This window comes from Saimiri boliviensis, chromosome 9 (genome assembly GCF_048565385.1).
Source record: "Saimiri boliviensis isolate mSaiBol1 chromosome 9, mSaiBol1.pri, whole genome shotgun sequence".
NCBI lineage: Eukaryota > Metazoa > Chordata > Mammalia > Primates > Cebidae > Saimiri > Saimiri boliviensis.
Genome location: NC_133457.1, coordinates 104,610,162 through 104,625,381, shown reverse-complemented (window position 1 = coordinate 104,625,381; position 15,220 = coordinate 104,610,162). Strand labels below are relative to the sequence as shown.

Below are 15,220 nucleotides of genomic sequence, written 5' to 3'. Positions count from 1 at the left end.
AAGTGTGGCCAAACTGTGAGATTAGTTCCATTATTATGTTTCACTTAACCCTATGGAGCATGGGTTACTGTTATCTGTGGGTCAGAGATGAATAAAGCCCAGAGTGGTTACTATTTTCTCAATGTTACCCTATGGAGGAACTATAACTTGAATCCCTACCTATCTGATGCTGAAATTTGTATTTTTGTCACCAAACTTTGTAAGTCCACTATGCCTTATCTGAAATACTCAGGTGGGGGGAAGTATGGAAGAGTGGGACATAGTCTTCTTTGGTAACAGTTTCCTCTCTAATTCCCTCTGCAGAGGGTAGTTACATTTATAAGGGTATGCTTCATGCTCTCCAGTCATAAGATGCTCTCTTTGCATCTCCGGGCCAAAAGATGGGTGATGGGAAGTTGGAGATGCAGCAGTACAAACATGATGACGAGTGTCAGAGAGAAACTGCAGCTCTGTTGCTCATTTCATTTGCTGGCAGAGGAGTATGGTGGTGAGAAGTGTGTGTGTGTGTGTGTGTGTGTGTCTGTGTGTGGTGGAGGAGGATACTTTGAGCATCATTGTCTTGGGACATTGGTGCTGTTTGCAATTAATGAACAATTCTTCTCATCTGTTCTCAATTGAACTTTCCAGTAAATATATTATAATTACCAGAGCAAGTGTTTATAGAAGCAGCAGCCTCTAGGTGAGGCAATTTTTATGGAATCACCCATAGTTTAATGAAAGCTGTTTCTGGGATAATGTTGAAGCTCTAAACCTGCACATAGATATGCATATGCTCTTAGAGCAGGTGCATGAATAAACATGCATATGTATACACTCATGCTTACACATATGGAGGCAGGCCTGCACACATGTTGGATCAGAGAATCCACATGTGTTCATTTGCTAGATACAAACTCGTGCTCACATACATGCACACAAATATATGCACATGCATTATACATGTATGCATATGTATCCATATGCACATGCATTTACAGTGTGCACACAATATTCACAATTATGTGGACATAGCTGCCTGTACTCATACTCACATTGAAATACAATTGATCGCACATATACACATGCTTTCCCAAAAATGCATACGGGGTCCATGTACATCCTCACATGCACATACATATATGCATGTAATATTGAACACGGGTCTTTGCATTCATTCACAGACAGGCACTATGTAACAAGTGAAATGTGGCACTGGTGGGGTTAATGGAGGCCCCAGACTCCCATAAATATTAATATGAAGCACTCAAGCTCTCAAAGTGGGAGACAAAACCTCTCCCCACAAGGTCTTGTAAATCATGCAGCTGCTGCGTGTTACCTGTCAGATCCAGGGCTGTGCAGTCCAGCATTTCCTCCATGAGGGCGGCCACATACGTGCTGGAGCACACAGCACTGTCCGTGCCTAGCCAGGCATGCCAGCAAATGTGCCAAGGTCGGTCCCCACTCCTCGGATTTGTGAGCGGCAAAAGCGTGTATTTCAATGCTGCCGCTGCTCCTGCTGCAAGTGCAGGACTGGAGGAATGAAAAGGCATTTTGTGAATATCTGAGACTTGGCTTCTCAAGTAAAGACAGATGTTATTCTGTTGTTATCCTGAAGGGACACCATGTGGGGGCCTTGGTGAGAAGGTGGGTGCAAAAACGATGTAGGGGTACTGGGCTGAATCCAGGTTTGGTGCAGTAGGGACTCCAGCCTCTGGTGATGCTCTCACCCAACAAAATTTTGGCTCCCAGGAGCCTCCTGAATCCCAGTTCTCCGCGGTACTATTACCCTTTATTTAGTGAATACTCTGTTTCTAGTCCTGCCACCTAAAACCGTTCAGTGGATCATTGAACAAATTGTTTGCCTTTCATATGCCAGACACTGTGCTAGGTGCTGGCAATATAAAAATGAACCAAAACAGAAACAATGGAGTTAACAATCTATTAGGAGTGAGAGACATCAGTAAGACATTGTACTAATGAGCATACAATTTCTTCCTCCTTCTCCTCCTTCTTCTTCAATGGAGTCTCTGTCATTCAGGCTGGAATGCAGTGACCATAGTTTGCTGCAGCCTCAATCTCTTGAGGATCAACTCAAGTGATCCTCCCACTTCAGCCTCCTGAGTAGCTGGGACTTCAGGTACAAGCTACCAAGCACAGCCATGAGTGTGCAATTTCAAAAAGGGATAACTGATACGAAGAAAAGCCATCTGGTTCTCTGAGAGGGTGCATAGGGCAGTGGAGCTGATGAATGGGGAAGAGTGATCAGAAAAGGTTTCCTGGAGGAAGTGATGTTTGAGCTGCTAAAGTCTGAATAAGAGTTAACCAAGTCAAAGAAGGAAGGGAAGAACATTTGAGATCAGTGTCATCTGATAAAACTTTCTGTGATGAGAAAAATTTTCTTATCTGTGCTATCCAATAAGATAGCCACTAGCCGAAAGTGGCTATTAAACCTTTGAAATATGGCTTATGCAGCTGAGAATCTGAATTTTAAATTTCATTTAGTTTTAATTGCGTTTAAAATAAGTGACCAGGATCTCTATCTCCTCTGATTTTCTCTCCCTCTACTTTCTTGCCTTGCTCACTCTGTTCCAGCCACGCTGACCACCTGTCTGTTTCCGGAGGAGGCTGGTTAGGGTTCCTCTTTAGGCAATTTGTTGAAGCTGTTCCCTCTGCCTAAACCACTCTTCCCCCAGATAAACCTGTAGTGAAATTACTCAGCTCCCTCACATTCTTGCTGAAATCTCACCTCCTTTATGATGCTTATTCTGACTACCCCATTAAATCTGGGAACCTGTCTCCTTCCCCTTCTCTGAGCACTGCTGACCTGGCTTATTTTTCTTTTATATTTCTTTTCTTGTTTTTTTTTTTTCTTTATTTCTTTTCTTATAGGACTAATCACTTTAGAATTTATCAGATTATTATTCACTTCTTACCTATTTTCTGCTTCTGTCTGCCAGCATATAAGCTCTGTGAGGTCAGTGTCTGATGACTGTTTTGTTTACTGATGTTCCTGAGAACCATGAATGATGCCTTAGTAGGACCATAGCAACCCAGTAATTGGTTGAATGAACATGTGTTGTGTAAAATATGCTTAAAGAGGAAAGGGTAATATCTGTGAAAGCATGGGTTTGAGGTCCTGGCTCACCCTATCAATAAATCATTAATCTATCTGTCAATCATATCTATCATCTATCTGTCAATCATTATCTACCTATTATCTGTCATTCACATCTATCATCTATCAATCATCTATTGTCAATCATAACTGTCAGTCATATCTATCAATTATCTGTCAATTATTATCTACCCATTATCTATCTGCCATTCATATATCATGTATTTGTCAATCACATCTACCTATCTGTTATAATCTATCTCCGTGTTTTTTGGTACTCTAAAAAATACATATTGCTAAAATTGTTTTTAAAGCTTACTTGTATGTTACCCTCCAGAATCTTGTATACCATTAGTGGTGCACTTGGGGACACATTGTGGTGTCTGTGGAGACAAAGAAGAAGCTGACATCTGATATGAGAGGTAGGTGGGGGAGCACTGGGGTGGGATTGCAGAAGAGGGGCAAGGGAAAAGGAGGGGGGAAAAGTAGAGCTCAGTCTTGTTTTCTCCTGGGTCCTGGTGGGTTTGGGGAGGGAAAGGTGAGGGAAGGAGCAATTAGAGAAGGGCTTTGGGATTCCAAAGGCAAAGAGCTAACCACCATCCCACCTGCTTTCCAAACACCCCCCCCCCCACCTGCTAATTCTCCTACTCCTCCTAATCCTTGCTCTAACTGCATGCAAAATAAAAATCCCCAGAAAACAAAAAACCAAAAAACTCCAAAACAAACCACTCCTCCCTATTGCTTTCTGAGCTGAGAAGAAAGCCTCTTAAATACTTTTGTCCCCTTAACAAGTTATTTTTAAGAGGAAATAATGTCTCTAAATCCAACATTTATGATGATATTTTTAAAAAAGAAAGCACTCCACAAATCAGCAGCTCTCTTGTTTTAAGCAGTTGCTAGGGTTTGGAGAGTGGCTGCTTGGTAAACACACTTTGTAAACACCCAGAAAGATTGTATTCAGTGTCCTCAAGTCAAAATCAACCTTCCCAAGCCCCTACTTTCTGTTTCATTGACACAGGAAGAGGCTCTCTAGAAGGAGAACCCAGATGAAGGGTGGCTCTTAGGCTTGCAGGAGGACATTTCTCCTGGGTAAGCAGGGCTGGGAAACCAAACATATCTGGGAGCAGCCATGCCCCCCTTATCCTTTTGTATTCCTCTAAGAACTTTTGGCTCTTTACCTTGCACTGGAAGGGATCAGGTATAAATGTCACTAGGTCCATTTCACATCTAGGCAAATGGAGTCAGGGGAACCTTGTCTCCAAGCAGAGCTGGGAGAGAATGTGTCTCCAGGTGCTTGCTAATACCAAATCACCTCCTTGAGTTCTTGCTTCAGTTTTTGGGAAACAAGTTAATTTCTTGGGGACAAATCTGATTTTGTATCCCCCCTCAGATACACCTTCCTGTCTGTTTCCACACCACGTCTTAGTTTGGAATATCCCCCTCCTTCCTTCTTGGTCAATTCCCAGAGTCTTATAACTCACCTCCGGTTCGCACCCTATTCCTCTAAGACTACCAGGGTCCTCTTTCAAACCTGGATCATGTCACTGCCTTGTTTGCAAAATCAACAAGTCATTGATCTTTGCCCCAGAAAAGAGCAATGCTTCAAAATGCAGTTCTGCCTCAACTATAGCTTTGGCATTCCAAGAGGCTGAGCTTAGACTCTGAGGTGATTTGGGGAAGATGGAAGGGCAGAAGCTGAGTGCAACCATTTGTCCTGGCCATCACATAATCTTCTGAAAGGGATCCATACTTGCCTGGCTATTAGCCTGTCCAGCCTCTGTCTTCTTCAAGGTCAACAGAGAGTGACCTTGGGTTTTATATGAGTGACGGAGATAGGGAGATATTACTATCCCTATTTTCTGGATGAGGAAATGGAATCACAGAAAGGTTAAGCAACTTGTCCAGGGAAGCACAGCTAGTAAATGCCAGTGCTAAAATTCAAACCCAGGCAGTCTGAATCCGGAGGCTAAGTTTTTAATCTTTCTACTTTTCTGAGGCCAAGGGTTGGATGATAGCTGAGGCAGGTGAATTTGTAACTGGCTGAAAAAGGCTTCTGGGATTTTACTCAGTGGAGATTTTACTTTGAGAAGAGTGCCCCACTCAGCCAACTGTGCTTCCACTTCTTAAGCTATCTGTGCTTTGTTAGGGATATTGCCTTTAAATTAATTTCCTTGGCCTGGTATGGTGGCTCATGCCTGTAATCCCAGCACTTTGGGAGTCTGAGGTGGGCGGATCACCTGAGGTCAGGAGTTTGAGACCACCCTGGCCAACATGGAGAAACCCTGTCTCTACTAAAAACAAAAAATTAACCCAGTGTGTAATTCCAGCTACTCAGGAGGCTGAGGCAGGAGAATTGCTTGAACCTGGGAGGCGGAGGTTGCAGTGAGCCGAGATCACGCCACTGCATTCCAGCCTGGGTGACAGGGTGAGAGAGACTCCGTCACAAAAAAAAATTAATTTTCTTTGGCAATATTGGCACCTAGTTCTCCTCAGAAACAGCTGATGGTTCCCCATGGTGTTCAGGGCACATTTCCAATCCCTTAGCCTGGCCTTCAGGGCACTGCAGTTCAGCCCTTGCCCCTCCATTCTTTACTCTTCATCCTGCCCTCTGGCCAAACCGGTCTCCAGTAGCTGCCTGGAGTTCACCAGCCTCCACTCCTTTGCCTGAGCAGATTTCCCATGAAGCTCTCTGTCACTTGCAATCCTTCCCTCTTTGGGTCACCTTATCCTGCATCTCTCCTAAAGAAAGACATTTTCTTTCCTCTGAAATGCTCACTGGAGCCACATTGGGGACCAGGAAGAAAGTCAGGGTGCAGAACCAGGAGAGGTAGGTATGGTAGATATGGTTTTAAACCCAACTTCTCTTCTGGCTGTCAGGACTTGAGCTAGTCACTTCCTCTCTCTCTGAGCCTCCTTTGTTGCCTCTTGGTAAGGTGGGGGAATATCTTGCCCATTTCTGGATTTAGGAGGAATCCTTGGAGATAGAATTTGTCGGTGATGTTTGGTGTGTGGTGGCTGATGTGATTATGGTGGGCAGGGCTGGGCTTATCGATGGTGTCTCCCCAGGAAGTGCAATGTGGCTGGATCTGAGTGTGTCAAAGTATCTATGGCCAGGACTTACAGGAAGGAGCAGGAGCTTAGGAAATATTCCTGAAAGCAACCTGGAAGGAAGAAAGCCCGGACTCTGCAAGGCAGTTGGGGAGATCGTTATGCAGGTCCAACTGGTTCTATCCTCTGGCCAAGATCTCGGGTTCAATTTGCACTGAAATTAATTGGCAGAGAAGACCCTGAAAGGTGGCGTGCAAACCCCAACAGGAGCTCCTGGGAAGTGGAATTTGCAGCTGTGAACGTACATTGAAAGGAATCTGGAGTTTTAGCCCTGAGTGCAAATATTCTTACCCCCACACCACAACAGGTTTTTTCCCCAGATGCTCAGAGCCCTGACTAGGGAAGGAAGCTTTGCATAGTTGCAGCACAGACTTGCCTCCCAGCTTAGGAACTACTTTATGGAATCCTGAGACTGAGGGCTTGGGTCTCCAACTTAGTGACAACAGAGCCAGTTTTTAGTGTCTGTGTTTCTGTGAGTCTGTGTGGGTTAAGTTAATCCTGATATGCATGTGTGTGTGTGTGCACATGGGCTCATGGAAGAGGGTGTGTACGTACACATGCATATATAGCCACTGGAAAGCAGTGTGCCTCAGTGGATAAGATGTGAAGTCATGCTGCCTGGGTTTGACCATCACCTCTGTGCTTACTGGTCCTATGACCTCACACATATTATGCCACCCTCTCATGATTTCAGATTTTTCATACTGTGAATGGAACTATAATACTGTCAAGTGTTAAAGCTCTTGTGAGAATTAAGTGAGATAATGCAAATGAAGTGCTTAGCACAGTTTCTGATGCATAGTAAATGCTCAATAAATAGTGATTGCCATTTTCATTGTGTTATAAATATGACGTAGGCATTGTGGAGAAAAGCATGGGCTCTGAAACTCGAGTGTTACCTCTAACACACTCTATTTGTATGATTTCAGACAAATTACCTAACTGTCCATGTCTCAGTCTCTTCCTCTGTAAAATGGGGATAATACTTGTGTCTACTCTATAGGATTATTATATCATAAAGTGCTTAGAACAGTGGCTGGTGGATACATGGAGCTCTGTTATTATTGCCATCATGATCACCATCGTTGCCCTCCTCCTCTTCCTTCTCCTGATTCCTCCGCCCCCTCCCCCACCCCCCTCCTTCCTCTTCCTCCTCCTCCCCCTCCTTCCTCCTCCTCTTTTTCCTCTTCTTCATCATCATCTTCACTGCCATAATCATAACCTTGCCAACCATGATTGGAGCCCACTTACTCCTCTAGAGGACAATCTGCTGGCGAGGAGATCTCTAAGGCACTTGATTTGTGCTTAGATCTTAGATAAGGGCCCGTTGAAGTTCCCAAGTATCATCTAGGATAGCATGTAGTCACGAGTTCAAGTCCTGCCCTGCTGCCTTGGCCCCTCTGTGCACAAAGTGGGATCGGCTACAGCTGTCCTTCTCAAGGCACTCTGAATGATGAGTGAGGAGCCAGCTCCTGACCCATGCTCTGCCTTCTGTAGTAATACCCAGCTCCATCCCCTGCCAGAAGAGGTACAAGAGCTCAGCTGGCCCAGCCTTCTGGGCTCTCAGCACTCACTGCTCACTGTTGTCCACTCTTGCCTCCTTGTAAAGGGTCTCCATCCAGCCCTTAGAAGAGCAAGGGCTAACCTTCCTTGGACCCAGGCAGGGGTTCTTACTGGGGGAGGGGGTGGGATCCTTACTTTGACATATTAGCAAGATCCTGGCTTCTGCAGATTGACAGTCCTGGCCTGAAATTCTGGCTCCACCCTCTGAGTGGCCTGGAGAGGCCAGGTAATATCTCTAAGCCTCACTTTCTGCATATGCAACATGGATAGAATCATGGTAATCTGACAAGGTGGCAAATGAAAAATGCGGGGTGAATGAGAAAATGCATATAAGGTCTAAGCACGGTGCCTGGTGCAGAGGGAATGCTCCAGCAAATATGGCCCTTTCTCTACCTTTCCCTCCTACATCCTCCTAACCTAGGAGAGTTCCAGGGGACAGGAGATGGTGAGACGCTTGAAGGGGACAAAGGGGCTCAGACATGCTCTCCTAAAAGCAGAGACAAGCGTGGGTTCCTCTGAGGGTGAGGTTGAGAATGGGTCAGGCCTGAGTCCGAGGTCTGTTGAGGCCCATCCCCCTCTCCAGGGTGTGTGCTCACCATGCCCTTCCTGGGATCCAAGAGGGTCATGAACAGGGATACGGACCACTGCCCAAGAGTTTGAAAGTGAAGCGTATATGTAAGTTACTAAGAACATGCTTAGCTTCTTGCACAGATCCACTCATTCACTCATCAAACACTCGGCACCTGCTCTGCGCTCAGCCCTTCTGCACCCCTGACTTTGCTGATTCCTGTGCAACCCAAACATAACTCTATGTGACTGTGAGTGGGGCTTCCAGAGGGCTTTGCCAAGTCCTCCTGCTAAGTGGCTTAGCTAGGATTGGAACCGAGATCTGTTGTGGTGCTGGCTCCAGAGTCTGTCTTCCCGGAGTCTGGCATCTTGTGAGGGATGTTTGAGCCTTATGGAAACTCAGGGTGCAGGGTCAGGAAGGTGGATAAATGACATGGAATGGGAGCCAAGAGGAGGATAAGAGCTGGTGGTGTGGACGGAGCAGGCTTGGGAGAGGAGGCAGCCTTTGTGTTTGTCATCAGCTAAGACAGACGGAGCTGGAGGACGGGCCTCTCAGTGGAGGAGTTAGCCTGGGTGAAAACTCACAGGTGGCAATAAATAGATGGAGTTTCCAGAACAGCAAGTGGGCCCCGTGTGGCTGGGGAGTGGGGTGCTGGACAGCTGGAACTAGGAAGCAGAGGCTGCACATAGGTCCTAAGGGGCCTGGAGTGCCAGGGTAAGGAGTCTGGGTATCACCCTGCAGGGATGAAACGCGGCTGCCACATTTCTGCTGTGTGACCCAGCCCATGGCCACAGTGGTTTGGTCCAAGCTGGGACAAAAGCTGCATCTTCTCTGGGAAAGTGGGGTTTGGATTCTGGGTACTGGTCAGAGTGTGATGGGAGCTTGAATGGGAAAGGGTGAGAACAGGGAGCCAGGAAGCATCACCCAGGCCTTGTGCATAAGGAGCCACAGAAAGGCTCTCTGCAGAGAGGGAAGGGCAAAGCAGACATGTAGAGAATGCCAAAGAGGTTGGAGATGGCTTAATGAAGCTCTATAATAGAGTGAGCCAAAGCATATTAAAAATTAGTCAAAAAAGACCCCATAAACAGAAAACAAAAACAAAAGGCAGAAAATAAAAGCAAGGCAGATGAGTAAGATTGAACCAGAAGTGACATGGTGACAAAATCTATGTTGAGATGGGCCAAGAGTTGATGCTGGGCCTCCTAGTGGCCAATGGGAAGAGGGAAAAAAGATCAACATAAGACCCATGGTGTTTCTCAAGGAAAAGCAAACCCAGGAGAGATTTAAGCATTACTGGTTCTGGGCTGGAAAGAAATTTCTCTGGTGGCTTGTCAAATACCTGGGAAGATTTTTGGTCAGAGGGGACGTGGATAGAAGCGGCAGACTGGAATCAGAAGACTGGATTCTGGTTTCCAAAATCATGTATGAACTTGGGAGGTGGCTTAGCCTGTCTGAGACTTAGTTTCCTCTGCTGTAACACGGAGGCATGTGCTGTAGAGGGCTGTGAAGGTGATATGACAGATGCAGTCAAGTAGCAGGCACACAGTAGCTAGTCGGGAAGGCTAGCCTGCTTTACTCCCTCCCTCCAAAAGCTGCCTCTCTTTAATTAAACTTTTTATTGCTCTTGTGCCCTCTCCTGCCTTTGGCCAGCTCCTCCTAAGGTCCTCCCACTGCCCCTGGGACCAGGACACAGCCAGGCGGCTGCTGGCATGGTGCCTCCTGAAAATCAGCAGGGCACACAGCTCCCTGCTGGTCCTGTGTCCACAGCTGACTGCTCTGCAGAGCCAGGCTCTGCCAGCCTGCAATCTCCCAGAGCCTCCTCTGTGCCCAGCCCTGCGCAGGGCTGAGAACTCTGCCCCCTAGCCCAGCCAGCCCCCATCATGTGCTCCTGTAGCACCCTGTACACCTCTTTCCTGCAGAAATCTCAGGAATGGATAAAGAGTTGTCCATGCTGGAACACACGTTTCCCAGGGCCGGGGTATACGGGGCACCCGCTCAGCACTTGCAGAATAGGTGCTATGTGTTGCTGGAATGAACGAATGGACGGATGGAATGAATTAAATGAAATCTTGTCATGGCTGGTCCTGTGGGGTCAGGAGATCACTGTTTCCATTTTATAGTTAAGAAACTTCATTTCCACCTCTTTACCAATTTCTACTTGCCCAAATTTTCCTCCTTTAGGAAGGCCAGGACTAAAACTTTAGATTGGGTCAGCTACTCACCACCTCCACCATTGTTAACCCCTCACATCTCCACAGCTTGCTCTGATTCCCTTGTTCCTATATTCGTCTCTTAACTCCCAGCTCCAACACTTACGTAATGTGCAGGGCCCAGTGCAAAATGGAAATAAAATAAAATTTTCGTTTAAAACTTACTAAGACAGTCAAGACAGCAAAAGCAGAGCATTAAACCAAGCACTGTCCTTTCTAATTTCAGAGTCTGGTGTGACTATGCAGGTCGCACGCCCATGAAGCTGGTCCTATCTCTGTGGCAGCATGGACAGCGTAGGTCTGGTTTCCTGCCGCCGCCTCCTGGCTCAAGCCTCATGCAGTACCTACTCTTCATTCGCATCTCCTTTAAACATCAAATGAATAAATGAAGGAAAGAGGATGCAAAAATAGAAGTTAAATAACCTCTCAGAGCCTTAGCTTTCCCATCTGCAAAAGGGGATTATATCCCTTCCCAGGTAGGTACGTGGCAGTGATGACTCTGAGCCTTGCGGCCGCTGGATTCTGTTACACATGTCCTGAATCATCTAGAACCACATGTCCAGGTGGCCAGAGGACAGAAGTCAACCCTGCGTGGGGCAGAGTGAGGCTGACCTGATCAGGTCAGTGGACTCTGCTCTCTCTAGGTGGCCAGTGGGCCTCCTATGACGTACTTATATCTGGCTGGAGCCCAGGAAATGGGGATAGGCTGTGGCCTTCGTCTTCCTCATAAACCGTATTTAGTGAGCACCTACCATGTGTCAAGTCCTGCAGTAGGCACTTTGCATGCATCATCTTTTATCTGACTTCATTTCGCAGAGAGGGAAGTCAAGGGTCAGAAAGTAACAGTGCCACATCCAGGGGCAGTCAGTGGTCAGGGGCACTCAGCTGTGGAAGCCGGATCTGCCGTGGCCTAGACCGGGGCTTGCTGAGAACAAATAATGTGCACTGAAAGGGGGGATTGCGCACGGAGCTCTGCTTGTGTTGCTTGCGCGTGTGTGCGGGGCTCCAGAAAACATCCCGTGCTTTGGCTTTAGATGCTGCTGAATTTCTCTGGGGCCAGAGCAGCGACTCTCCAGGCAGACCTGCTAGGTCCCTGGGGCTGGAGGGAGCACAGATTTCCCACCAGCCTTGACTCGAGTCAGTAGCAGGAATACCCAGTGGTACCGAAACAGTAAGACAAGCATTGGTGATTTTCCTGGTGTAACGTTTTTACACAAGCTTTTGTCATGTATTTCCTTTTTTGTCTTTGTTTTTTTCTGATTAAAGATGTAATAGTTTTTAAGCTTAAACTTGCACTAAGACTTTTGGGATGCTTATATAAGCTTGTTTTAAAAAATTAAGAAAATGTACAATGTAAACAGAAAAAAAAAGACAGAGTTCTGAAACTCGTTTCTCCCTCCACAAAACCATCATAAACTTATATATGCATACACCCCCGCAACATGCACACATACACCACAGAAGCAGATACCATGTGTATAATCCACATATACCACACACACACTCATCAAATGCACAAACACACCATGTGCACATACACATTATTACACACACCACACACACCACACATGCACACGCACCACATTTGCACACCACACACATGCACACACACACACCACATGCACACACACTATACACACACCACACACATACGCCACACACATACCACACATGCACACACACATGCCATATACACACAAACATGTGGCACCTGCATACCCACACATACCACATTTTTTCACTCTCTTTTCAAAGACTACAGAGGCCAAAAGCCAACTGCCTGCTGTGAAAACTGGGGTTTGAACGTTTTTACACAGAGCTTACGCTGCGCATTTGACACAGACCTCACTTCTCCCTGGAGTCTCACATCTGCTCACTTTCTACCTTGTGCCTTGAAAGCGCCTGCATTTTAAAACTTGGCAAGAGAGATACTTAAAAAAAATGGGTCCAACCCATGGTTGGTGCTATGACACTCACTTTTTTTTGTTTGTTTAACATGTGTGGGACATCTTGTCTGTACCAAGTCTGACCTAATGCTTTTTCACAGCTGCTCGGTGTTCTGAGAATTTGCAATTCGAAACATTGCCCTTTATAAAAACGGCAGCAGTGGGCATCATCTGGATTAGGAAGTGTGAAGCAGGAGACTTCAGAGACATGCCTGGCTTAGGCAGAGCACTGTGGTCATGCTTGCCAAACTGGGGCGGGGGGCGGGGGCTGTGGGCACTGGCTTTAACTTTCAGGTGAACCTGGGTGGGAGGCTCTGGGCCCTTGGGAAGGGGCACGGGGCTGGGTTCTCCATACTGGGACCCACTCTGTTACACACTGATTCCCATTCTCCCGCTCCCGGATTCACACTCTTTCCTATCCACAACACCGCCCCCCACCAGCACCTAGTCACAGTCCCTGATACCAGTATAATCTTACCTGCCACACACCCCAACTGCTGTGGTAATTGTGCACCTGACCTCTAGCTGTGGAGGGGGCAGGTTGAAACACTTACCGAGCCCCCATTGCAGACCCCGCTGTCCTGGGAGCCTCGTGTGTTGTTGCCTGTGGTCCTCAGAAAGTTTACAGACAAGGAATCTTGGAGGCTTAGACAGGGAGCCGCTTCTGCACAGACACATGGAGGGGCAGCGGCAGAGCCTAGTCCACACCTTGCTACCCTTTTGGATCTGGGAGAAGTTGCCCAAACCTGGCCACATGTGGGACCTGGGGCTTTTAGTGGGGCTGTAGCTTGTCCACTGTGGGGCCAGTTGTCTGCAGCCTCTTTCAGTGCCCAGAGCCCCAGAAGAGACGCTCACTGATGCGATTCCACCAGAACAAATTGAGAGCCACGAGGGACTATTTCCATCATCCCCCTGGGCTGGAGGCAGAATAATGGACTTCCAAAGATGTCCACATCTTATCCCTGGAATCTGTGAATATGTTGCCTTACAGTGACAAAAAAGGACTTTGCGGATATGATTAAAGTCAATAACTTTGAGATGGAAAACGTTGCCTGGATGATTTGGGTGGAACAAATGTCTTCCCCATGGTTCTTACAAGTGGAGAACCTTTCCCAGGTGTGGTCAGAGGGAGATGTGGCCAGGGAAGCCAGGTTAGAGAAATGCAACGGTGCTGGCTTTGCAGATGGAGGAAGGGAGGCAATGAACCAAGGAGCGCAGGTGGCCTCTATAAGCTGAAAATGGCAAGGAAATTAATTCTCCCCTACTGCCTCCAGAACTGAATGTTGCACCAATGACGCTGTGAATTTAGCTCAGTGAGACCTGTGCCAACCATCCAACCAACAGAATTGTAATGAAAGCTATAATATAGAGCTACCATTTATCCAGAAAGATCCATTGTTCATCCACGGGGCCCTTTTCCAATCATACTACACACATGTTCGTGCATACGCAATTGATGCTACTAGTGAACCTGGAATGAGTGCTTACGAGGTCAGGCATGTTTCTAAGTAATACTATTCATGGTAATTCTATTAATACAGATACTAATGATAGGAATGGTGTTGAACACCTCAGTTCTGCCCACCACCTGCCTTCTGCTAAGTGCTATGCATTTATTAAGTCATTCAATCCTTACGGCCATGCTAGGAGGCAGGTCACGCTTCCTTTCCCCATTTTACATCTACTCATTATACTGGTGGGGAAACCAAGACACAGAGAGGTTAAGTAACTTGCTCACGATCACACAGCTAAGAAGAAACAGAGCTGGGATTTGAACCTCAGTCATCTGGGTTACATTTACTTACTCATATAGTTAGAGACATGGATCCCTTTGTATTTACACTCACAATCACACACACACATTTCATGCTGTTCCAACCAGCCTCCCTTCCCAGACTCTGCTCCCCTCCCTGGCCTTCCCCCCAGCAACCCCTATCACTGGATAAGGGGCATGAAGCACCAGGTAGATAAAACAGTCTGGAATCCCCGGCTCTGAAAGGGGTTTTCTAAGATAGGTCATGTCAAATCTTCAAACAATGTATCTGTCAAGAAAAAAAAGTTGCAATTTTTTTTTCCTGGATTTTACCTCTCCTTTTATGAAACTTCACTCATTTCAACCAGATGATTGGTTCCATGTGTAATTAAATGTGAGTCATTGTGTCAGGCTTGGCAGAAATCTTCAGACCTGTCAGCTCACAGAAGAGGGAGGGACATTTTTGGATATCCTGTAGCTGGGCTGTGGTAGGGTCTGAAATGCAGTCCCCCGGTCCAGAACAGCCCACCCTGCCCCCATCCCCACCCCCAGGGTCCTGTGCTGGGCTGGCTGGGCAGGCGAGAGCGGACTGCAGAGGTAATTGGCGCTTTCAGACACCCCACAGCTGGGGAGTCGCCATCCCTCCTCCTTACCTGCCTGTAGGGCAGGGTTGGGCCAGGCCATCAGGTTCCTGGGAACCGGTTGCACTGGTTTGGCAGCGGTTATTACCAGGGCTCTCTGGGAAGAGATGGAGACCCAGGGGAGGAGGAGGGAGGGGATGGAGGGAGGGATAATGGCGATGGGGAGGATGGAAAACGGGAGGGATCGAGGAGGGCAAAGGGCACAGGAATCGGGTAGGATAGCAGAAGATGGAAAATCATTTTGAGAAGCTTCCCCTAAATCACCAGCAGCCCACAAGGTGGTCGTTGAGCCCTGCCATGCTTCTGAGGCTCCCCACTCAGTCCAGTCCAGGGTGTG

At 47.1% G+C, this 15,220-nt stretch overlaps 1 long non-coding RNA gene across 1 annotated transcript in view; it reads left to right on the top strand.

Annotated features, from left to right (window-relative positions):
• Positions 1-15,220, top strand: part of LOC141585698 (uncharacterized) — a 98,288-nt gene that overhangs the window by 12,467 nt on the left and 70,601 nt on the right. The window contains exons 3-4 of the long non-coding RNA XR_012519354.1: positions 3,432-3,516; positions 10,770-11,019. This is a non-coding gene — a long non-coding RNA (uncharacterized LOC141585698). The remainder of the gene's footprint in view (positions 1-3,431; positions 3,517-10,769; positions 11,020-15,220) is intronic.